We start from the raw sequence: 17,321 nt of genomic DNA on the forward strand, positions 1-17,321 counted from the left end.
TTGACACCCAACGACTAGTAGTAGTAGTAGTAGTAGGGGCAAGCATAAGGAACAAATAGATAGTTGCATGTCAGATGCGATTATACCAGCACTAAAGCACCGGATCCCATCAGAACTCCGAAGTTAACCGTGCTTGGGCGAGAGTAGTACTAGGATGGGTGACCTCCTGGGAAGTCCTCGTGTTGCATTCCCCTTTTTAAATATATTTTTCCCCACGTGACAAGGATGACGCGGGAGCGTGATCTATATGACCTCATTTTCTTATTTTTGACGATTACTGTGTGACTTTTCCCACCGCGCTTGACACCCAACGACTAGTAGTAGTAGTAGTAGCGGCAAACATAAAGAACAAATAGATAGTTGCATGTCGGATGCGATCATACCAGCACTAAAGCACCGGATCCCATCAGAACTCCGAAGTTAAGCGTGCTTGGGCGAGAGTAGTACTAGGATGGGTGACCTCCTGGGAAGTCCTCGTGTTGCATTCCCCTTTTTAAATATATTTTTGCGCCCCGTGACAAGGATGACGCGGGACCGTGATCTATATGACCTCATTTTCTTATTTTTGACGATTACTGTGTGACTTTTCCCACCGCGCTTGACACCCAACAACTAGTAGTAGTAGTAGTAGTAGTAGTAGTAGGGGCAAGCATAAGGAACAAATAGATAGTTGCATGTCGGATGCGATCATACCAGCACTAAAGCACCGGATCCCATCAGAACTCCGAAGTTAAGCGTGCTTGGGCGAGAGTAGTACTAGGATGGGTGACCTCCTGGGAAGTCCTCGTGTTGCATTCCCCTTTTTAAATATATTTTTGCGCCACGTGACAAGGATGACGCGGGAGCGTGATCTATATGACCACATTTTCTTATTTTTGACGATTACTGTGTGACTTTTCCCACCGCGCTTGACACCCAACGACTAGTAGTAGTAGTAGTAGTAGTAGTAGTAGGGGCAAGCATAAGGAACAAATAGATAGTTGCAACCTCCTGGGAAGTCCTCGTGTTGCATTCCCCTTTTTAAATATATTTTTGCGCCCCGTGACAAGGATGACGCGGGACCGTGATCTATATGACCTCATTTTCTTATTTTTGACGATTACTGTGTGACTTTTCCCACCGCGCTTGACACCCAACAACTAGTAGTAGTAGTAGTAGTAGTAGTAGTAGTAGTAGGGGCAAGCATAAGGAACAAATAGATAGTTGCATGTCGGATGCGATCATACCAGCACTAAAGCACCGGATCCCATCAGAACTCCGAAGTTAAGCGTGCTTGGGCGAGAGTAGTACTAGGATGGGTGACCTCCTGGGAAGTCCTCGTGTTGCATTCCCCTTTTTAAATATATTTTTGCGCCACGTGACAAGGATGACGCGGGAGCGTGATCTATATGACCACATTTTCTTATTTTTGACGATTACTGTGTGACTTTTCCCACCGCGCTTGACACCCAACAACTAGTAGTAGTAGTAGTAGTAGTAGTAGTAGGGGCAAGCATAAGGAACAAATAGATAGTTGCATGTCGGATGCGATCATACCAGCACTAAAGCACCGGATCCCATCAGAACTCTGAAGTTAAGCGTGCTTGGGCGAGAGTAGTACTAGGATGGGTGACCTCCTGGGAAGTCCTCGTGTTGCATTCCCGTTTTTAAATATATTTTTGCGCCACGTGACAAGGATGACGCGGGAGCGTGATCTATATGACCACATTTTCTTATTTTTGACGATTACTGTGTGACTTTTCCCACCGCGCTTGACACCCAACGACTAGTAGTAGTAGTAGTAGTAGTAGTAGTAGGGGCAAGCATAAGGAACAAATAGATAGTTGCATGTCGGATGCGATCATACCAGCACTAAAGCACCAGATCCCATCAGAACTCCGAAGTTAAGCGTGCTTGGGCGAGAGTAGTACTAGGATGGGTGAGAGAGTAGTACTAGGATGGGTGACCTCCTGGGAAGTCCTCGTGTTGCATTCCCCTTTTTAACTATATTTTTGCGCCACGTGACAAGGATGACGCGGGAGCGTGATCTATATGACCTCATTTTCTTATTTTTGACGTTTACTGTGTGACTTTTCCCACCGCGCTTGACACCCAACGACTAGTAATAGTAGTAGTAGTAGGGGCAAGCATAAGGAACAAATAGATAGTTGCATGTCGGATGCGATCATACCAGCACTAAAGCACCGGATCCCATCAGAACTCCGAAGTTAAGCGTGCTTGGGCGAGAGTAGTACTACGATGGGTGACCTCCTGGGAAGTCCTCGTGTTGCATTCCCCTTTTTAAATATATTTTTGCGCCACGTGACAAGGATGACGCGGGACCGTGATCTATATGACCTCATTTTCTTATTTTTGACGATTATTGTGTGACTTTTCCCGCCGCGCTTGACACCCAACGACTAGTAGTAGTAGTAGTAGTAGTAGTAGTAGTAGTAGTAGTAGGGGCAAGCATAAGGAACAAATAGATAGTTGCATGTCGGATGCGATCAAACAGCACTAAAGCACCGGATCCCATCAGAACTCCGAAGTTAAGCGTGCTTGGGCGAGAGTAGTAGTAGGATGGGTGACCTCCTGGGAAGTCCTCGTGTTGCATTCCCCTTTTTAAATATATTTTTGCGCCACATGACAAGGATGACGCGGGAGCGTGATCTATATGACCTCATTTTCTTATTTTTGACGATTACTGTGTGACTTTTCCCACCGCGCTTGACACCCAACGACTAGTAGTAGTAGTAGTAGGGGTAAGCATAAGGAACAAATAGATAGTTGCATGTCGGATGCGATCATACCAGCACTAAAGCACCGGATCCCATCAGAACTCTGAAGTTAAGCGTGCTTGGGCGAGAGTAGTACTAGGATGGGTGACCTCCTGGGAAGTCCTCGTGTTGCATTCCCCTTTTTAAATATATTTTTGCGCCACGTGACAAGGATGACGCGGGAGCGTGATCTATATGACCTCATTTTCTTATTTTTGACGATTACTGTGTGACTTTTCCCACCGCGCTTGACACCCAACGACTAGTAGTAGTAGTAGTAGTAGTAGGGGCAAGCATAAGGAACAAATAGATAGTTGCATGTCAGATGCGATCATACCAGCACTAAAGCACCGGATCCCATCAGAACTCCGAAGTTAACCGTGCTTGGGCGAGAGTAGTACTAGGATGGGTGACCTCCTGGGAAGTCCTCGTGTTGCATTCCCCTTTTTAAATATATTTTTGCGCCACGTGACAAGGATGACACGGGACCGTGATCTATATGACCTCATTTTCTTATTTTTGACGATTACTGTGTGACTTTTCCCACCGCGCTTGACACCCAACGACTAGTAGTAGTAGTAGTAGTAGTAGTAGTAGTAGTAGTAGTAGTAGGGGCAAGCATAAGGAACAAATAGATAGTTGCATGTCGGATGCGATCATACCAGCACTAAAGCACCGGATCCCATCAGAACTCCGAAGTTAAGCGTGCTTGCGCGAGAGTAGTACTAGTATGGGTGACCTCCTGGGAAGTCCTCGTGTTGCATTCCCCTTTTTAAATATATTTTTGCGCCACGTGACAAGGATGACGCGGGACCGTGATCTATATGACCTCATTTTCTTATTTTTGACGATTACTGTGTGACTTTTCCCACCGCGCTTGACACCCAACGACTAGTAGTAGTAGTAGTAGTAGGGGCAAGCATAAGGAACAAATAGATAGTTGCATGTCCGATGCGATCATACCAGCACTAAAGCACCATATCCCATCAGAACTCCGAAGTTAAGCGTGCTTGGGCGAGAGTAGTACTAGGATGGGTGACCTCCTGGGAAGTCCTCGTGTTGCATTCCCCTTTTTAAATATATTTTTGCGCCACGTGACAAGGATGACGCGGGAGCCTGATCTATATGACCTCATTTTCCTATTTTTGACGATTACTGTGTGACTTTTCCCACCACGCTTGACACCCAACGACTAGTAGTAGTAGTAGTAGTAGTAGGGGCAAGCATAAGGAACAAATAGATAGTTGCATGTCGGATGCGATCATACCAGCACTAAAGCACCGGATCCCATCAGAACTCCGAAGTTAAGCGTGCTTGGGCGAGATTAGTACTAGGATGGGTGACCTCCTGGAAAGTCCTCGTGTTGCATTCCCCTTTTTAAATATATTTTTGCGCCACGTGACAAGGATGACGCGGGAGCGTGATCTATATGACCTCATTTTCTTATTTTTGACGATTACTGTGTGACTTTTCCCACCGCGCTTGACACCCAACGACTAGTAGTAGTAGTAGTAGTAGTAGTAGGGGCAAGCATAAGGAACAAATAGATAGTTGCATGTCGGATGCGATCATACCAGCACTAAAGCACCGGATCCCATCAGAACTCTGAAGTTAAGCGTGCTTGGGCGAGAGTAGTACTAGGATGGGTGACCTCCTGGGAAGTCCTCGTGTTGCATTCCCCTTTTTAAATATATTTTTGCGCCACGTGACAAGGATGACGCGGGACCGTGATCTATATGACCTCATTTTCTTATTTTTGACGATTACTGTGTGACTTTTCCCACCGCGCTTGACACCCAACCACTAGTAGTAGTAGTAGTAGTAGGGGCAAGCATAAGGAACAAATAGATAGTTGCATGTCGGATGCGATCATACCAGCACTAAAGCACCGGATCCCATCAGAACTCCGAAGTTAAGCGTGCTTGGGCGAGAGTAGTACTAGGATGGGTGACCTCCTGGGAAGTCCTCTTGTTGCATTCCCCTTTTTAAATATATTTTTGCGCCACGTGACAAGGATGACGCAGGACCGTGATCTATATGACCTCATTTTCTTATTTTTGACGATTACTGTGTGACTTTTCCCACCGCGCTTGACACCCAACGACTAGTAGTAGTAGTAGTAGTAGGGGCAAGCATAAGGAACAAATAGATAGTTGCATGTCGGATGCGATCATACCAGCACTAAAGCACCGGATCCCATCAGAACTCCGAAGTTAAGCGTGCTTGGGCGAGAGTAGTACTACGATGGGTGACCTCCTCGGAAGTCCTCGTGTTGCATTCCCCTTTTTAAATATATTTTTGCGCCACGTGACAAGGATGACGCGGGACCGTGATCTATATGACCTCATTTTCTTATTTTTGACGATTATTGTGTGACTTTTCCCGCCGCGCTTGACACCCAACGACTAGTAGTAGTAGTAGTAGTAGTAGTAGTAGTAGTAGTAGTAGTAGTAGTAGTAGTAGTAGTAGTAGTAGTAGTAGTAGGGGCAAGCATAAGGAACAAATAGATAGTTGCATGTCGGATGCGATCAAACAGCACTAAAGCACCGGATCCCATCAGAACTCCGAAGTTAAGCGTGCTTGGGCGAGAGTAGTAGTAGGATGGGTGACCTCCTGGGAAGTCCTCGTGTTGCATTCCCCTTTTTAAATATATTTTTGCGCCACATGACAAGGATGACGCGGGAGCGTGATCTATATGACCTCATTTTCTTATTTTTGACGATTACTGTGTGACTTTTCCCACCGCGCTTGACACCCAACGACTAGTAGTAGTAGTAGTAGGGGTAAGCATAAGGAACAAATAGATAGTTGCATGTCGGATGCGATCATACCAGCACTAAAGCACCGGATCCCATCAGAACTCTGAAGTTAAGCGTGCTTGGGCGAGAGTAGTACTAGGATGGGTGACCTCCTGGGAAGTCCTCGTGTTGCATTCCCCTTTTTAAATATATTTTTGCGCCACGTGACAAGGATGACGCGGGAGCGTGATCTATATGACCTCATTTTCTTATTTTTGACGATTACTGTGTGACTTTTCCCACCGCGCTTGACACCCAACGACTAGTAGTAGTAGTAGTAGTAGGGGCAAGCATAAGGAACAAATAGATAGTTGCATGTCAGATGCGATCATACCAGCACTAAAGCACCGGATCCCATCAGAACTCCGAAGTTAACCGTGCTTGGGCGAGAGTAGTACTAGGATGGGTGACCTCCTGGGAAGTCCTCGTGTTGCATTCCCCTTTTTAAATATATTTTTGCGCCACGTGACAAGGATGACGCGGGACCGTGATCTATATGACCTCATTTTCTTATTTTTGACGATTACTGTGTGACTTTTCCCACCGCGCTTGACACCCAACGACTAGTAGTAGTAGTAGTAGTAGTAGTAGTAGTAGTAGTAGGGGCAAGCATAAGGAACAAATAGATAGTTGCATGTCGGATGCGATCATACCAGCACTAAAGCACCGGATCCCATCAGAACTCCGAAGTTAAGCGTGCTTGGGCGAGAGTAGTACTAGTATGGGTGACCTCCTGGGAAGTCCTCGTGTTGCATTCCCCTTTTTAAATATATTTTTGCGCCACGTGACAAGGATGACGCGGGACCGTGATCTATATGACCTCATTTTCTTATTTTTGACGATTACTGTGTGACTTTTCCCACCGCGCTTGACACCCAACGACTAGTAGTAGTAGTAGTAGTAGGGGCAAGCATAAGGAACAAATAGATAGTTGGATGTCCGATGCGATCATACCAGCACTAAAGCACCATATCCCATCAGAACTCCGAAGTTAAGCGTGCTTGGGCGAGAGTAGTACTAGGATGGGTGACCTCCTGGGAAGTCCTCGTGTTGCATTCCCCTTTTTAAATATATTTTTGCGCCACGTGACAAGGATGACGCGGGAGCCTGATCTATATGACCTCATTTTCTTATTTTTGACGATTACTGTGTGACTTTTCCCACCACGCTTGACACCCAACGACTAGTAGTAGTAGTAGTAGTAGTAGTAGGGGCAAGCATAAGGAACAAATAGATAGTTGCATGTCGGATGCGATCATACCAGCACTAAAGCACCGGATCCCATCAGAACTCCGAAGTTAAGCGTGCTTGGGCGAGATTAGTACTAGGATGGGTGACCTCCTGGGAAGTCCTCGTGTTGCATTCCCCTTTTTAAATATATTTTTGCGCCACGTGACAAGGATGACGCGGGAGCGTGATCTATATGACCTCATTTTCTTATTTTTGACGATTACTGTGTGACTTTTCCCACCGCGCTTGACACCCAACGACTAGTAGTAGTAGTAGTAGTAGTAGTAGGGGCAAGCATAAGGAACAAATAGATAGTTGCATGTCAGATGTGATCATACCAGCACTAAAGCACCGGATCCCATCAGAACTCCGAAGTTAAGCGTGCTTGGGCGAGAGTAGTACTAGGATGGGTGACCTCCTGGGAAGTCCTCGTGTTGCATTCCCCTTTTTAAATATATTTTTCGCCACGTGACAAGGATGACGCGGGAGCGTGATCTATATGACCTCATTTTCTTATTTTTGACGATTACTGTGTGACTTTTCCCACCGCGCTTGACACCCAACGACTAGTAGTAGTAGTAGTAGGGGCAAACATAAGGAACAAATAGATAGTTGCATGTCGGATGCGATCATACCAGCACTAAAGCACCGGATCCCATCAGAACTCCGAAGTTAAGCATGCTTGGGCGAGAGTAGTACTAGGATGGGTGACCTCCTGGGAAGTCCTCGTGTTGCATTCCCCTTTTTAAATATATTTTTGCGCCACGTGACAAGGATGACGCGGGACCGTGATCTATATGACCTCATTTTCTTATTTTTGACGATTACTGTGTGACTTTTCCCACCGCGCTTGACACCCAACAACTAGTAGTAGTAGTAGTAGTAGCAGGGGCAAGCATAAGGAACAAATAGATAGTTGCATGTCGGATGCGATCATACCAGCACTAAAGCACCGGATCCCATCAGAACTCCGAAGTAAAGCGTGCTTGGGCGAGAGTAGTACTAGGATGGGTGACCTCTTGGGAAGTCCTCGTGTTGCATTCCTCTTTTTAAATATATTTTTGCGCCACGTGACAAGGATGACGCGGGAGCGTGATCTATATGACCTCATTTTCTTATTTTTGACGATTACTGTGTGACTTTTCCCACCGCGCTTGACACCCAACGACTAGTAGTAGTAGTAGTAGTAGTAGTAGTAGGGGCAAGCATAAGGAACAAATAGATAGTTGCATGTCGGATGCGATCATACCAGCACTAAAGCACCAGATCCCATCAGAACTCCGAAGTTAAGCGTGCTTGGGCGAGAGTAGTACTAGGATGGGTGACCTCCTGGGAAGTCCTCGTGTTGCATTTCCCTTTTTAAATATATTTTTGCGCCACGTGACAAGGATGACGCGGGAGCGTGATCTATATGACCTCATTTTCTTATTTTTGACGATTAGTGTATATTTTTGCGCCACGTGACAAGGATGACGCGGGAGCGTGATCTATATGACCTCATTTTCTTATTTTTGACGATTACTGTGTGACTTTTCCCACCGCGCTTGACACCCAACGACTAGTAGTAGTAGTAGTAGTAGTAGTAGTAGTAGTAGGGGCAAGCATAAGGAACAAATAGATAGTTGCATGTCGGATGCGATCATACCAGCACTAAAGCACCAGATCCCATCAGAACTCCGAAGTTAAGCGTGCTTGGGCGAGAGTAGTACTAGGATGGGTGACCTACTGGGAAGTCCTCGTGTTGCATTCCCCTTTTTAAATATATTTTTGCGCCACGTGACAAGGATGACGCGGGAGCGTGATCTATATGACCTCATTTTCTTATTTTTGACGATTAGTGTGTGACTTTTCCCACCGCGCTTGACACCCAACGACTAGTAGTAGTAGTAGTAGTAGTAGTAGTAGGGGCAAGCATAAGGAACAAATAGATAGTTGCATGTCGGATGCGATCATACCAGCACTAAAGCACCGGATCCCATCAGAACTCCGAAGTTAAGCGTGCTTGGGCGAGAGTAGTACTAGGATGGGTGACCTCCTGGGAAGTCCTCGTGTTGCATTCCCCTTTTTAAATATATTTTTGCGCCACGTGACAAGGATGACGCGGGAGCGTGATCTATATGACCTCATTTTCTTATTTTTGACGATTACTGTGTGACTTTTCCCACCGCGCTTGACACCCAACGACTAGTAGTAGTAGTAGTAGTAGTAGTAGGGGCAAGCATAAGGAACAAATAGATAGTTGCATGTCGGATGCGATCATACCAGCACTAAAGCACCGGATCCCATCAGAACTCTGAAGTTAAGCGTGCTTGGGCGAGAGTAGTACTAGGATGGGTGACCTCCTGGGAAGTCCTCGTGTTGCATTCCCCTTTTTAAATATATTTTTGCGCCACGTGACAAGGATGACGCGGGACCGTGATCTATATGACCTCATTTTCTTATTTTTGACGATTACTGTGTGACTTTTCCCACCGCGCTTGACACCCAACCACTAGTAGTAGTAGTAGTAGTAGGGGCAAGCATAAGGAACAAATAGATAGTTGCATGTCGGATGCGATCATACCAGCACTAAAGCACCGGATCCCATCAGAACTCCGAAGTTAAGCGTGCTTGGGCGAGAGTAGTACTAGGATGGGTGACCTCCTGGGAAGTCCTCTTGTTGCATTCCCCTTTTTAAATATATTTTTGCGCCACGTGACAAGGATGACGCGGGACCGTGATCTATATGACCTCATTTTCTTATTTTTGACGATTACTGTGTGACTTTTCCCACCGCGCTTGACACCCAACGACTAGTAGTAGTAGTAGTAGTAGGGGCAAGCATAAGGAACAAATAGATAGTTGCATGTCGGATGCGATCATACCAGCACTAAAGCACCGGATCCCATCAGAACTCCGAAGTTAAGCGTGCTTGGGCGAGAGTAGTACTACGATGGGTGACCTCCTCGGAAGTCCTCGTGTTGCATTCCCCTTTTTAAATATATTTTTGCGCCACGTGACAAGGATGACGCGGGACCGTGATCTATATGACCTCATTTTCTTATTTTTGACGATTATTGTGTGACTTTTCCCGCCGCGCTTGACACCCAACGACTAGTAGTAGTAGTAGTAGTAGTAGTAGTAGTAGTAGTAGTAGTAGTAGTAGTAGTAGTAGTAGTAGTAGGGGCAAGCATAAGGAACAAATAGATAGTTGCATGTCGGATGCGATCAAACAGCACTAAAGCACCGGATCCCATCAGAACTCCGAAGTTAAGCGTGCTTGGGCGAGAGTAGTAGTAGGATGGGTGACCTCCTGGGAAGTCCTCGTGTTGCATTCCCCTTTTTAAATATATTTTTGCGCCACATGACAAGGATGACGCGGGAGCGTGATCTATATGACCTCATTTTCTTATTTTTGACGATTACTGTGTGACTTTTCCCACCGCGCTTGACACCCAACGACTAGTAGTAGTAGTAGTAGGGGTAAGCATAAGGAACAAATAGATAGTTGCATGTCGGATGCGATCATACCAGCACTAAAGCACCGGATCCCATCAGAACTCTGAAGTTAAGCGTGCTTGGGCGAGAGTAGTACTAGGATGGGTGACCTCCTGGGAAGTCCTCGTGTTGCATTCCCCTTTTTAAATATATTTTTGCGCCACGTGACAAGGATGACGCGGGAGCGTGATCTATATGACCTCATTTTCTTATTTTTGACGATTACTGTGTGACTTTTCCCACCGCGCTTGACACCCAACGACTAGTAGTAGTAGTAGTAGTAGTAGGGGCAAGCATAAGGAACAAATAGATAGTTGCATGTCAGATGCGATCATACCAGCACTAAAGCACCGGATCCCATCAGAACTCCGAAGTTAACCGTGCTTGGGCGAGAGTAGTACTAGGATGGGTGACCTCCTGGGAAGTCCTCGTGTTGCATTCCCCTTTTTAAATATATTTTTGCGCCACGTGACAAGGATGACGCGGGACCGTGATCTATATGACCTCATTTTCTTATTTTTGACGATTACTGTGTGACTTTTCCCACCGCGCTTGACACCCAACGACTAGTAGTAGTAGTAGTAGTAGTAGGGGCAAGCATAAGGAACAAATAGATAGTTGCATGTCGGATGCGATCATACCAGCACTAAAGCACCGGATCCCATCAGAACTCCGAAGTTAAGCGTGCTTGGGCGAGAGTAGTACTAGTATGGGTGACCTCCTGGGAAGTCCTCGTGTTGCATTCCCCTTTTTAAATATATTTTTGCGCCACGTGACAAGGATGACGCGGGACCGTGATCTATATGACCTCATTTTCTTATTTTTGACGATTACTGTGTGACTTTTCCCACCGCGCTTGACACCCAACGACTAGTAGTAGTAGTAGTAGTAGGGGCAAGCATAAGGAACAAATAGATAGTTGGATGTCCGATGCGATCATACCAGCACTAAAGCACCATATCTCATCAGAACTCCGAAGTTAAGCGTGCTTGGGCGAGAGTAGTACTAGGATGGGTGACCTCCTGGGAAGTCCTCGTGTTGCATTCCCCTTTTTAAATATATTTTTGCGCCACGTGACAAGGATGACGCGGGAGCCTGATCTATATGACCTCATTTTCTTATTTTTGACGATTACTGTGTGACTTTTCCCACCACGCTTGACACCCAACGACTAGTAGTAGTAGTAGTAGTAGGGGCAAGCATAAGGAACAAATAGATAGTTGCATGTCGGATGCGATCATACCAGCACTAAAGCACCGGATCCCATCAAAACTCCGAAGTTAAGCGTGCTTGGGCGAGATTAGTACTAGGATGGGTGACCTCCTGGGAAGTCCTCGTGTTGCATTCCCCTTTTTAAATATATTTTTGCGCCACGTGACAAGGATGACGCGGGAGCGTGATCTATATGACCTCATTTTCTTATTTTTGACGATTACTGTGTGACTTTTCCCACCGCGCTTGACACCCAACGACTAGTAGTAGTAGTAGTAGTAGTAGTAGGGGCAAGCATAAGGAACAAATAGATAGTTGCATGTCGGATGCGATCATACCAGCACTAAAGCACCGGATCCCATCAGAACTCCGAAGTTAAGCGTGCTTGGGCGAGAGTAGTACTAGGATGGGTGACCTCCTGGGAAGTCCTCGTGTTGCATTCCCCTTTTTAAATATATTTTTGCGCCACGTGACAAGGATGACGCGGGAGCGTGATCTATATGACCTCATTTTCTTATTTTTGACGATTACTGTGTGACTTTTCCCACCGCGCTTGACACCCAACGACTAGTAGTAGTAGTAGTAGTAGTAGTAGGGGCAAGCATAAGGAACAAATAGATAGTTGCATGTCAGATGCGATCATACCAGCACTAAAGCACCGGATCCCATCAGAACTCCGAAGTTAAGCGTGCTTGGGCGAGAGTAGTACTAGGATGGGTGACCTCCTGGGAAGTCCTCGTGTTGCATTCCCCTTTTTAAATATATTTTTCGCCACGTGACAAGGATGACGCGGGAGCGTGATCTATATGACCTCATTTTCTTATTTTTGACGATTACTGTGTGACTTTTCCCACCGCGCTTGACACCCAACGACTAGTAGTAGTAGTAGTAGGGGCAAACATAAGGAACAAATAGATAGTTGCATGTCGGATGCGATCATACCAGCACTAAAGCACCGGATCCCATCAGAACTCCGAAGTTAAGCATGCTTGGGCGAGAGTAGTACTAGGATGGGTGACCTCCTGGGAAGTCCTCGTGTTGCATTCCCCTTTTTAAATATATTTTTGCGCCACGTGACAAGGATGACGCGGGACCGTGATCTATATGACCTCATTTTCTTATTTTTGACGATTACTGTGTGACTTTTCCCACCGCGCTTGACACCCAACAACTAGTAGTAGTAGTAGTAGTAGCAGGGGCAAGCATAAGGAACAAATAGATAGTTGCATGTCGGATGCGATCATACCAGCACTAAAGCACCGGATCCCATCAGAACTCCGAAGTTAAGCGTGCTTGGGCGAGAGTAGTACTAGGATGGGTGACCTCTTGGGAAGTCCTCGTGTTGCATTCCTCTTTTTAAATATATTTTTGCGCCACGTGACAAGGATGACGCGGGAGCGTGATCTATATGACCTCATTTTCTTATTTTTGACGATTACTGTGTGACTTTTCCCACCGCGCTTGACACCCAACGACTAGTAGTAGTAGTAGTAGTAGTAGTAGGGGCAAGCATAAGGAACAAATAGATAGTTGCATGTCGGATGCGATCATACCAGCACTAAAGCACCAGATCCCATCAGAACTCCGAAGTTAAGCGTGCTTGGGCGAGAGTAGTACTAGGATGGGTGACCTCCTGGGAAGTCCTCGTGTTGCATTCCCCTTTTTAAATATATTTTTGCGCCACGTGACAAGGATGACGCGGGAGCGTGATCTATATGACCTCATTTTCTTATTTTTGACGATTAGTGTATATTTTTGCGCCACGTGACAAGGATGACGCGGGAGCGTGATCTATATGACCTCATTTTCTTATTTTTGACGATTACTGTGTGACTTTTCCCACCGCGCTTGACACCCAACGACTAGTAGTAGTAGTAGTAGTAGTAGTAGTAGTAGTAGGGGCAAGCATAAGGAACAAATAGATAGTTGCATGTCGGATGCGATCATACCAGCACTAAAGCACCAGATCCCATCAGAACTCCGAAGTTAAGCGTGCTTGGGCGAGAGTAGTACTAGGATGGGTGACCTACTGGGAAGTCCTCGTGTTGCATTCCCCTTTTTAAATATATTTTTGCGCCACGTGACAAGGATGACGCGGGAGCGTGATCTATATGACCTCATTTTCTTATTTTTGACGATTAGTGTGTGACTTTTCCCACCGCGCTTGACACCCAACGACTAGTAGTAGTAGTAGTAGTAGTAGTAGGGGCAAGCATAAGGAACAAATAGATAGTTGCATGTCGGATGCGATCATACCAGCACTAAAGCACCGGATCCCATCAGAACTCCGAAGTTAAGCGTGCTTGGGCGAGAGTAGTACTAGGATGGGTGACCTCCTGGGAAGTCCTCGTGTTGCATTCCCCTTTTTAAATATATTTTTGCGCCACGTGACAAGGATGACGCGGGAGCGTGATCTATATGACCTCATTTTCTTATTTTTGACGATTACTGTGTGACTTTTCCCACCGCGCTTGACACCCAACGACTAGTAGTAGTAGTAGTAGTAGTAGTAGGGGCAAGCATAAGGAACAAATAGATAGTTGCATGTCGGATGCGATCATACCAGCACTAAAGCACCGGATCCCATCAGAACTCTGAAGTTAAGCGTGCTTGGGCGAGAGTAGTACTAGGATGGGTGACCTCCTGGGAAGTCCTCGTGTTGCATTCCCCTTTTTAAATATATTTTTGCGCCACGTGACAAGGATGACGCGGGACCGTGATCTATATGACCTCATTTTCTTATTTTTGACGATTACTGTGTGACTTTTCCCACCGCGCTTGACACCCAACCACTAGTAGTAGTAGTAGTAGTAGGGGCAAGCATAAGGAACAAATAGATAGTTGCATGTCGGATGCGATCATACCAGCACTAAAGCACCGGATCCCATCAGAACTCCGAAGTTAAGCGTGCTTGGGCGAGAGTAGTACTAGGATGGGTGACCTCCTGGGAAGTCCTCTTGTTGCATTCCCCTTTTTAAATATATTTTTGCGCCACGTGACAAGGATGACGCGGGACCGTGATCTATATGACCTCATTTTCTTATTTTTGACGATTACTGTGTGACTTTTCCCACCGCGCTTGACACCCAACGACTAGTAGTAGTAGTAGTAGTAGGGGCAAGCATAAGGAACAAATAGATAGTTGCATGTCGGATGCGATCATACCAGCACTAAAGCACCGGATCCCATCAGAACTCCGAAGTTAAGCGTGCTTGGGCGAGAGTAGTACTACGATGGGTGACCTCCTCGGAAGTCGTCGTGTTGCATTCCCCTTTTTAAATATATTTTTGCGCCACGTGACAAGGATGACGCGGGACCGTGATCTATATGACCTCATTTTCTTATTTTTGACGATTATTGTGTGACTTTTCCCGCCGCGCTTGACACCCAACGACTAGTAGTAGTAGTAGTAGTAGTAGTAGTAGTAGTAGTAGTAGTAGTAGTAGTAGTAGTAGTAGTAGTAGTAGTAGTAGTAGTAGTAGTAGTAGTAGTAGTAGGGGCAAGCATAAGGAACAAATAGATAGTTGCATGTCGGATGCGATCAAACAGCACTAAAGCACCGGATCCCATCAGAACTCCGAAGTTAAGCGTGCTTGGGCGAGAGTAGTACTAGGATGGGTGACCTCCTGGGAAGTCCTCTTGTTGCATTCCCCTTTTTAAATATATTTTTGCGCCACGTGACAAGGATGACGCGGGACCGTGATCTATATGACCTCATTTTCTTATTTTTGACGATTACTGTGTGACTTTTCCCACCGCGCTTGACACCCAACGACTAGTAGTAGTAGTAGTAGTAGGGGCAAGCATAAGGAACAAATAGATAGTTGCATGTCGGATGCGATCATACCAGCACTAAAGCACCGGATCACATCAGAACTCCGAAGTTAAGCGTGCTTGGGCGAGAGTAGTACTACGATGGGTGACCTCCTCGGAAGTCCTCGTGTTGCATTCCCCTTTTTAAATATATTTTTGCGCCACGTGACAAGGATGACGCGGGACCGTGATCTATATGACCTCATTTTCTTATTTTTGACGATTATTGTGTGACTTTTCCCGCCGCGCTTGACACCCAACGACTAGTAGTAGTAGTAGTAGTAGTAGTAGTAGTAGTAGTAGTAGTAGTAGTAGTAGTAGTAGTAGTAGTAGTAGGGGCAAGCATAAGGAACAAATAGATAGTTGCATGTCGGATGCGATCAAACAGCACTAAAGCACCGGATCCCATCAGAACTCCGAAGTTAAGCGTGCTTGGGCGAGAGTAGTAGTAGGATGGGTGACCTCCTGGGAAGTCCTCGTGTTGCATTCCCCTTTTTAAATATATTTTTGCGCCACATGACAAGGATGACGCGGGAGCGTGATCTATATGACCTCATTTTCTTATTTTTGACGATTACTGTGTGACTTTTCCCACCGCGCTTGACACCCAACGACTAGTAGTAGTAGTAGTAGGGGTAAGCATAAGGAACAAATAGATAGTTGCATGTCGGATGCGATCATACCAGCACTAAAGCACCGGATCCCATCAGAACTCTGAAGTTAAGCGTGCTTGGGCGAGAGTAGTACTAGGATGGGTGACCTCCTGGGAAGTCCTCGTGTTGCATTCCCCTTTTTAAATATATTTTTGCGCCACGTGACAAGGATGACGCGGGAGCGTGATCTATATGACCTCATTTTCTTATTTTTGACGATTACTGTGTGACTTTTCCCACCGCGCTTGACACCCAACGACTAGTAGTAGTAGTAGTAGTAGTAGGGGCAAGCATAAGGAACAAATAGATAGTTGCATGTCAGATGCGATCATACCAGCACTAAAGCACCGGATCCCATCAGAACTCCGAAGTTAACCGTGCTTGGGCGAGAGTAGTACTAGGATGGGTGACCTCCTGGGAAGTCCTCGTGTTGCATTCCCCTTTTTAAATATATTTTTGCGCCACGTGACAAGGATGACGCGGGACCGTGATCTATATGACCTCATTTTCTTATTTTTGACGATTACTGTGTGACTTTTCCCACCGCGCTTGACACCCAACGACTAGTAGTAGTAGTAGTAGTAGTAGGGGCAAGCATAAGGAACAAATAGATAGTTGCATGTCGGATGCGATCATACCAGCACTAAAGCACCGGATCCCATCAGAACTCCGAAGTTAAGCGTGCTTGGGCGAGAGTAGTACTAGTATGGGTGACCTCCTGGGAAGTCCTCGTGTTGCATTCCCCTTTTTAAATATATTTTTGCGCCACGTGACAAGGATGACGCGGGACCGTGATCTATATGACCTCATTTTCTTATTTTTGACGATTACTGTGTGACTTTTCCCACCGCGCTTGACACCCAACGACTAGTAGTAGTAGTAGTAGTAGGGGCAAGCATAAGGAACAAATAGATAGTTGGATGTCCGATGCGATCATACCAGCACTAAAGCACCATATCTCATCAGAACTCCGAAGTTAAGCGTGCTTGGGCGAGAGTAGTACTAGGATGGGTGACCTCCTGGGAAGTCCTCGTGTTGCATTCCCCTTTTTAAATATATTTTTGCGCCACGTGACAAGGATGACGCGGGAGCCTGATCTATATGACCTCATTTTCTTATTTTTGACGATTACTGTGTGACTTTTCCCACCACGCTTGACACCCAACGACTAGTAGTAGTAGTAGTAGTAGTAGGGGCAAGCATAAGGAACAAATAGATAGTTGCATGTCGGATGCGATCATACCAGCACTAAAGCACCGGATCCCATCAGAACTCCGAAGTTAAGCGTGCTTGGGCGAGATTAGTACTAGGATGGGTGACCTCCTGGGAAGTCCTCGTGTTGCATTCCCCTTTTTAAATATATTTTTGCGCCACGTGACAAG

At 46.0% G+C, this 17,321-nt stretch overlaps 54 non-coding genes and 1 pseudogene across 54 annotated transcripts; all 55 read left to right on the plus strand.

Annotated features, from left to right (window-relative positions):
* The first annotated feature begins 72 nt into the window (after positions 1–72).
* On the plus strand, positions 73–191 carry LOC123431589. The gene has a single exon (XR_006623180.1). It is a non-coding gene; the product is annotated as a 5S ribosomal RNA (ribosomal RNA).
* A 178-nt stretch (positions 192–369) lies between these two features.
* On the plus strand, positions 370–488 carry LOC123434041. Its single transcript, XR_006625335.1, has one exon. It is a non-coding gene; the product is annotated as a 5S ribosomal RNA (ribosomal RNA).
* Positions 489–679: 191 nt separating this feature from the next.
* Positions 680–798, plus strand: LOC123434042. Its single transcript, XR_006625336.1, has one exon. It is a non-coding gene; the product is annotated as a 5S ribosomal RNA (ribosomal RNA).
* A 414-nt stretch (positions 799–1,212) lies between these two features.
* On the plus strand, positions 1,213–1,331 carry LOC123434043. Its single transcript, XR_006625337.1, has one exon. It is a non-coding gene; the product is annotated as a 5S ribosomal RNA (ribosomal RNA).
* A 191-nt stretch (positions 1,332–1,522) lies between these two features.
* On the plus strand, positions 1,523–1,641 carry LOC123435792. The gene has a single exon (XR_006627039.1). It is a non-coding gene; the product is annotated as a 5S ribosomal RNA (ribosomal RNA).
* A 191-nt stretch (positions 1,642–1,832) lies between these two features.
* LOC123433141 lies at positions 1,833–1,974 on the plus strand (annotated as a pseudogene).
* Positions 1,975–2,156: 182 nt separating this feature from the next.
* On the plus strand, positions 2,157–2,275 carry LOC123435069. The gene has a single exon (XR_006626331.1). It is a non-coding gene; the product is annotated as a 5S ribosomal RNA (ribosomal RNA).
* Positions 2,276–2,478: 203 nt separating this feature from the next.
* LOC123433080 lies at positions 2,479–2,596 on the plus strand. The gene has a single exon (XR_006624635.1). It is a non-coding gene; the product is annotated as a 5S ribosomal RNA (ribosomal RNA).
* A 179-nt stretch (positions 2,597–2,775) lies between these two features.
* LOC123435793 lies at positions 2,776–2,894 on the plus strand. Its single transcript, XR_006627040.1, has one exon. It is a non-coding gene; the product is annotated as a 5S ribosomal RNA (ribosomal RNA).
* Positions 2,895–3,079: 185 nt separating this feature from the next.
* On the plus strand, positions 3,080–3,198 carry LOC123438156. Its single transcript, XR_006629315.1, has one exon. It is a non-coding gene; the product is annotated as a 5S ribosomal RNA (ribosomal RNA).
* A 206-nt stretch (positions 3,199–3,404) lies between these two features.
* LOC123431998 lies at positions 3,405–3,523 on the plus strand. Its single transcript, XR_006623601.1, has one exon. It is a non-coding gene; the product is annotated as a 5S ribosomal RNA (ribosomal RNA).
* A 182-nt stretch (positions 3,524–3,705) lies between these two features.
* On the plus strand, positions 3,706–3,824 carry LOC123432916. Its single transcript, XR_006624483.1, has one exon. It is a non-coding gene; the product is annotated as a 5S ribosomal RNA (ribosomal RNA).
* A 185-nt stretch (positions 3,825–4,009) lies between these two features.
* On the plus strand, positions 4,010–4,128 carry LOC123437404. The gene has a single exon (XR_006628586.1). It is a non-coding gene; the product is annotated as a 5S ribosomal RNA (ribosomal RNA).
* A 188-nt stretch (positions 4,129–4,316) lies between these two features.
* LOC123435794 lies at positions 4,317–4,435 on the plus strand. The gene has a single exon (XR_006627041.1). It is a non-coding gene; the product is annotated as a 5S ribosomal RNA (ribosomal RNA).
* Positions 4,436–4,617: 182 nt separating this feature from the next.
* Positions 4,618–4,736, plus strand: LOC123438040. The gene has a single exon (XR_006629202.1). It is a non-coding gene; the product is annotated as a 5S ribosomal RNA (ribosomal RNA).
* A 182-nt stretch (positions 4,737–4,918) lies between these two features.
* On the plus strand, positions 4,919–5,037 carry LOC123437171. Its single transcript, XR_006628366.1, has one exon. It is a non-coding gene; the product is annotated as a 5S ribosomal RNA (ribosomal RNA).
* A 239-nt stretch (positions 5,038–5,276) lies between these two features.
* On the plus strand, positions 5,277–5,394 carry LOC123433082. Its single transcript, XR_006624636.1, has one exon. It is a non-coding gene; the product is annotated as a 5S ribosomal RNA (ribosomal RNA).
* Positions 5,395–5,573: 179 nt separating this feature from the next.
* Positions 5,574–5,692, plus strand: LOC123435796. Its single transcript, XR_006627043.1, has one exon. It is a non-coding gene; the product is annotated as a 5S ribosomal RNA (ribosomal RNA).
* Positions 5,693–5,874: 182 nt separating this feature from the next.
* LOC123438157 lies at positions 5,875–5,993 on the plus strand. Its single transcript, XR_006629316.1, has one exon. It is a non-coding gene; the product is annotated as a 5S ribosomal RNA (ribosomal RNA).
* A 200-nt stretch (positions 5,994–6,193) lies between these two features.
* On the plus strand, positions 6,194–6,312 carry LOC123435741. The gene has a single exon (XR_006626990.1). It is a non-coding gene; the product is annotated as a 5S ribosomal RNA (ribosomal RNA).
* A 182-nt stretch (positions 6,313–6,494) lies between these two features.
* Positions 6,495–6,613, plus strand: LOC123432917. Its single transcript, XR_006624484.1, has one exon. It is a non-coding gene; the product is annotated as a 5S ribosomal RNA (ribosomal RNA).
* A 188-nt stretch (positions 6,614–6,801) lies between these two features.
* Positions 6,802–6,920, plus strand: LOC123435014. Its single transcript, XR_006626275.1, has one exon. It is a non-coding gene; the product is annotated as a 5S ribosomal RNA (ribosomal RNA).
* A 188-nt stretch (positions 6,921–7,108) lies between these two features.
* LOC123437196 lies at positions 7,109–7,227 on the plus strand. The gene has a single exon (XR_006628389.1). It is a non-coding gene; the product is annotated as a 5S ribosomal RNA (ribosomal RNA).
* A 178-nt stretch (positions 7,228–7,405) lies between these two features.
* Positions 7,406–7,524, plus strand: LOC123436781. The gene has a single exon (XR_006627992.1). It is a non-coding gene; the product is annotated as a 5S ribosomal RNA (ribosomal RNA).
* Positions 7,525–7,709: 185 nt separating this feature from the next.
* On the plus strand, positions 7,710–7,828 carry LOC123436313. Its single transcript, XR_006627543.1, has one exon. It is a non-coding gene; the product is annotated as a 5S ribosomal RNA (ribosomal RNA).
* A 191-nt stretch (positions 7,829–8,019) lies between these two features.
* LOC123437658 lies at positions 8,020–8,138 on the plus strand. Its single transcript, XR_006628833.1, has one exon. It is a non-coding gene; the product is annotated as a 5S ribosomal RNA (ribosomal RNA).
* Positions 8,139–8,415: 277 nt separating this feature from the next.
* Positions 8,416–8,534, plus strand: LOC123437785. Its single transcript, XR_006628955.1, has one exon. It is a non-coding gene; the product is annotated as a 5S ribosomal RNA (ribosomal RNA).
* A 191-nt stretch (positions 8,535–8,725) lies between these two features.
* On the plus strand, positions 8,726–8,844 carry LOC123434044. The gene has a single exon (XR_006625338.1). It is a non-coding gene; the product is annotated as a 5S ribosomal RNA (ribosomal RNA).
* A 188-nt stretch (positions 8,845–9,032) lies between these two features.
* On the plus strand, positions 9,033–9,151 carry LOC123435797. The gene has a single exon (XR_006627044.1). It is a non-coding gene; the product is annotated as a 5S ribosomal RNA (ribosomal RNA).
* A 182-nt stretch (positions 9,152–9,333) lies between these two features.
* LOC123438041 lies at positions 9,334–9,452 on the plus strand. The gene has a single exon (XR_006629203.1). It is a non-coding gene; the product is annotated as a 5S ribosomal RNA (ribosomal RNA).
* Positions 9,453–9,634: 182 nt separating this feature from the next.
* LOC123437172 lies at positions 9,635–9,753 on the plus strand. Its single transcript, XR_006628367.1, has one exon. It is a non-coding gene; the product is annotated as a 5S ribosomal RNA (ribosomal RNA).
* A 230-nt stretch (positions 9,754–9,983) lies between these two features.
* Positions 9,984–10,101, plus strand: LOC123433083. Its single transcript, XR_006624637.1, has one exon. It is a non-coding gene; the product is annotated as a 5S ribosomal RNA (ribosomal RNA).
* Positions 10,102–10,280: 179 nt separating this feature from the next.
* On the plus strand, positions 10,281–10,399 carry LOC123435798. The gene has a single exon (XR_006627045.1). It is a non-coding gene; the product is annotated as a 5S ribosomal RNA (ribosomal RNA).
* A 185-nt stretch (positions 10,400–10,584) lies between these two features.
* Positions 10,585–10,703, plus strand: LOC123438159. Its single transcript, XR_006629319.1, has one exon. It is a non-coding gene; the product is annotated as a 5S ribosomal RNA (ribosomal RNA).
* A 185-nt stretch (positions 10,704–10,888) lies between these two features.
* Positions 10,889–11,007, plus strand: LOC123435743. The gene has a single exon (XR_006626992.1). It is a non-coding gene; the product is annotated as a 5S ribosomal RNA (ribosomal RNA).
* Positions 11,008–11,189: 182 nt separating this feature from the next.
* On the plus strand, positions 11,190–11,308 carry LOC123433094. Its single transcript, XR_006624648.1, has one exon. It is a non-coding gene; the product is annotated as a 5S ribosomal RNA (ribosomal RNA).
* Positions 11,309–11,490: 182 nt separating this feature from the next.
* LOC123438076 lies at positions 11,491–11,609 on the plus strand. The gene has a single exon (XR_006629237.1). It is a non-coding gene; the product is annotated as a 5S ribosomal RNA (ribosomal RNA).
* A 188-nt stretch (positions 11,610–11,797) lies between these two features.
* On the plus strand, positions 11,798–11,916 carry LOC123434045. Its single transcript, XR_006625339.1, has one exon. It is a non-coding gene; the product is annotated as a 5S ribosomal RNA (ribosomal RNA).
* A 188-nt stretch (positions 11,917–12,104) lies between these two features.
* Positions 12,105–12,223, plus strand: LOC123435844. Its single transcript, XR_006627089.1, has one exon. It is a non-coding gene; the product is annotated as a 5S ribosomal RNA (ribosomal RNA).
* Positions 12,224–12,401: 178 nt separating this feature from the next.
* On the plus strand, positions 12,402–12,520 carry LOC123436782. Its single transcript, XR_006627993.1, has one exon. It is a non-coding gene; the product is annotated as a 5S ribosomal RNA (ribosomal RNA).
* Positions 12,521–12,705: 185 nt separating this feature from the next.
* Positions 12,706–12,824, plus strand: LOC123434984. Its single transcript, XR_006626246.1, has one exon. It is a non-coding gene; the product is annotated as a 5S ribosomal RNA (ribosomal RNA).
* A 188-nt stretch (positions 12,825–13,012) lies between these two features.
* On the plus strand, positions 13,013–13,131 carry LOC123436121. Its single transcript, XR_006627356.1, has one exon. It is a non-coding gene; the product is annotated as a 5S ribosomal RNA (ribosomal RNA).
* Positions 13,132–13,408: 277 nt separating this feature from the next.
* On the plus strand, positions 13,409–13,527 carry LOC123437787. Its single transcript, XR_006628956.1, has one exon. It is a non-coding gene; the product is annotated as a 5S ribosomal RNA (ribosomal RNA).
* A 188-nt stretch (positions 13,528–13,715) lies between these two features.
* LOC123434046 lies at positions 13,716–13,834 on the plus strand. Its single transcript, XR_006625340.1, has one exon. It is a non-coding gene; the product is annotated as a 5S ribosomal RNA (ribosomal RNA).
* Positions 13,835–14,022: 188 nt separating this feature from the next.
* LOC123435799 lies at positions 14,023–14,141 on the plus strand. The gene has a single exon (XR_006627046.1). It is a non-coding gene; the product is annotated as a 5S ribosomal RNA (ribosomal RNA).
* Positions 14,142–14,323: 182 nt separating this feature from the next.
* Positions 14,324–14,442, plus strand: LOC123438043. The gene has a single exon (XR_006629205.1). It is a non-coding gene; the product is annotated as a 5S ribosomal RNA (ribosomal RNA).
* Positions 14,443–14,624: 182 nt separating this feature from the next.
* Positions 14,625–14,743, plus strand: LOC123432002. Its single transcript, XR_006623605.1, has one exon. It is a non-coding gene; the product is annotated as a 5S ribosomal RNA (ribosomal RNA).
* Positions 14,744–15,006: 263 nt separating this feature from the next.
* Positions 15,007–15,124, plus strand: LOC123433239. The gene has a single exon (XR_006624776.1). It is a non-coding gene; the product is annotated as a 5S ribosomal RNA (ribosomal RNA).
* Positions 15,125–15,306: 182 nt separating this feature from the next.
* Positions 15,307–15,425, plus strand: LOC123438747. The gene has a single exon (XR_006629871.1). It is a non-coding gene; the product is annotated as a 5S ribosomal RNA (ribosomal RNA).
* Positions 15,426–15,658: 233 nt separating this feature from the next.
* On the plus strand, positions 15,659–15,776 carry LOC123433084. Its single transcript, XR_006624638.1, has one exon. It is a non-coding gene; the product is annotated as a 5S ribosomal RNA (ribosomal RNA).
* Positions 15,777–15,955: 179 nt separating this feature from the next.
* LOC123435800 lies at positions 15,956–16,074 on the plus strand. Its single transcript, XR_006627047.1, has one exon. It is a non-coding gene; the product is annotated as a 5S ribosomal RNA (ribosomal RNA).
* A 185-nt stretch (positions 16,075–16,259) lies between these two features.
* Positions 16,260–16,378, plus strand: LOC123438160. Its single transcript, XR_006629320.1, has one exon. It is a non-coding gene; the product is annotated as a 5S ribosomal RNA (ribosomal RNA).
* A 185-nt stretch (positions 16,379–16,563) lies between these two features.
* LOC123435744 lies at positions 16,564–16,682 on the plus strand. Its single transcript, XR_006626993.1, has one exon. It is a non-coding gene; the product is annotated as a 5S ribosomal RNA (ribosomal RNA).
* A 182-nt stretch (positions 16,683–16,864) lies between these two features.
* LOC123433095 lies at positions 16,865–16,983 on the plus strand. Its single transcript, XR_006624649.1, has one exon. It is a non-coding gene; the product is annotated as a 5S ribosomal RNA (ribosomal RNA).
* Positions 16,984–17,168: 185 nt separating this feature from the next.
* LOC123435015 lies at positions 17,169–17,287 on the plus strand. The gene has a single exon (XR_006626276.1). It is a non-coding gene; the product is annotated as a 5S ribosomal RNA (ribosomal RNA).
* Positions 17,288–17,321: the final 34 nt, after the last annotated feature.

The sequence above is a fragment of the Hordeum vulgare genome, chromosome 2H (genome assembly GCF_904849725.1).
Source record: "Hordeum vulgare subsp. vulgare chromosome 2H, MorexV3_pseudomolecules_assembly, whole genome shotgun sequence".
Classification (NCBI taxonomy): domain Eukaryota; kingdom Viridiplantae; phylum Streptophyta; class Magnoliopsida; order Poales; family Poaceae; genus Hordeum; species Hordeum vulgare.